Source organism: Orycteropus afer, unplaced genomic scaffold, assembly GCF_000298275.1.
Source record: "Orycteropus afer afer isolate SDZICR_OR568_19922 unplaced genomic scaffold, OryAfe1.0 scaffold00908, whole genome shotgun sequence".
In the NCBI taxonomy this organism is placed as follows: Eukaryota; Metazoa; Chordata; class Mammalia; order Tubulidentata; family Orycteropodidae; genus Orycteropus; species Orycteropus afer.
Window position 1 is genome coordinate 396,213 of NW_006922495.1, and position 2,174 is coordinate 398,386.

A 2,174-nucleotide genomic window follows, 5' to 3' on the forward strand; every position below is an offset into this window, starting at 1 on the left:
GAGCTCTGTGTGGCCACTGCAGTGAATTATCGAACCCAGGAGAGAGGTGGTGGATGCTTTGGGAGGAATGGTTGGTGAAAGGGCTAGAAGGAGGCAGCATGTTTGGCCTTGCAGTAATAGGCCTTGGGTTACTGCTGGTAATCCTGTCGTCCTCTTGTGAGATTAGAGGAGGTCAGAACATGTGGCCTCCTTGCTGTTTTTAGCAACATGATATACATTATTAATGACACTGAATTGTATATGTGAAGACTGTTGAAATACCAAATGTTTTGTTACATATATATTTACCACAATAATAAAAAGATCAAGCCAGAAGAAAAGTACTGAATATTGGATGTATGCTGCTAGAACAGCAAACAAATCTGTCATGGAGAAAGTACAGTCAGAATAATCATTACAAGTTAAAAATGGCCAGACTTTATTTCTCATGTTTGGTCATGTTGTCAGAAGGAACCAATCCCTGGAGAAGGATATCATGTCAAGTACAATACAAGGTCAGTAAAAAAGAGGAAGACCCTCAACAAGATGGATGGACATAGTGGCTGCACTGATGGGGTCAATCACAACAATGACCGTGAGGATGGCACAGGTCCAGGCAATGTTTCGTTCTGCTGTATGTAGGGTCACTATGAGTCAAAACCAACTCAACAGCAACTAACAACTAACACACATATCTATTTCCATGTTTTTCTAATAACCTTGACAGAAGCTCACTTCCTCTAAGCAATGTGCCACTTTCCTTCTCTCTCCTGGCTACACTTTCCTTCTCTCTCCTGGCTACTAATGGTAACCACTAATAAACTTAACCAAAACAAACCAAACTCACTGTTGAGAATTCTCTGACTCATAGAGATGCCTCCTTGGGTTTCTGAGGTGGTATCACTATGGAAGTAGATTGCCCCATCTTCCTTCGAAGAGTGGCTGGTGGACATGAACCACCAGTCTTCTGGTTAAAAGTCACATGCCTTAGGCTCTACACTACCAAACTTAGGTTTTTATATAAATGTGTATTCTAGATGTTTCATTTAAGTTGAATCATACAGTATTTGTCGTATTGTGACAGACTTATTTCCCTCAGTACAATGTTTTCAAGGTTCATCTATGTTGTAGCATGTACCAGGAAATTGTTTAATTTTATGGCAGAGTAATACTCCATTGTTTATATGTTCCACATTTTATTTATTCATTCATTTGTTGATGAACACTTAGGTATTTTTTATCTTCTGGCCACTGTGAGTAATGCTTCAATGAACACGAGTTTACATGTATCTGTTTGTGTTTCTGCACTAAATTCAAGTATATCCCTAGATATGGAATTGCTGGATCGCATGGTAATTTAATATTTAATATTTTAGGAACTGCTAGACTGTTTTTCACTGAGGCTGCATGATTTTGTAATCCCATCAGTAATTTATGAGGGTTCTAATTTCTTCCCACCCTTGGCAATACCTTTTGTTACCTTAACCATCCTATTGGGCAAGAGATGACTTCTCATGCAGTTTTGACTTGTGGTTTCCTCATGACCAATGAAGGAGTTTTGCTTACCTAGTACTTAAAGCATTGGGCTGCTAACTAAAAAGTCAGCAGTTGGAACCCATGAGCCACATTGTAGAAGAAAGATGAAGCAGTGTGCTTCCAAAAGGGTTTATACCCTTTGAAAATTTATGGGGCAGTTCTACTTTATCCTGAACGATGGCTATGAGCTGGAATTGACTCAATCACAGTGTGTTTAATGACTAATTACGTTGAGCATATTTGCATGTGCTATTTGGTGTTTGTATTTCTTGGTGAAATGTCTACTGAAGACTTTTGCCCCCCTTTTCTTTTATTGTGGTAAAAAGTATGTACTACAATATTTGCAATTTGACATTTTTCACATGTATATTTTAGTGATGTCAGTTACATTAATAACATTGTTTTACCATCATCAAATTTTAATGCAGTGCATTTATCAGTCTTTTTCTGAATGATGTCTTTGTTTATGTATCGATAAGTAATTTCTTTCCACGGTGTCACAAAAATAATATCATACATTATTTTCTAGAAGCTTCAGTTTTTCATTTTGATCTATGATCAGACCAAAGTTACATAATTAAATGTCTTAGGATTCTCTAAAGAAAGAAAACCACAAAACCAGTTATATATATTATATATGTATATATATAATATATATA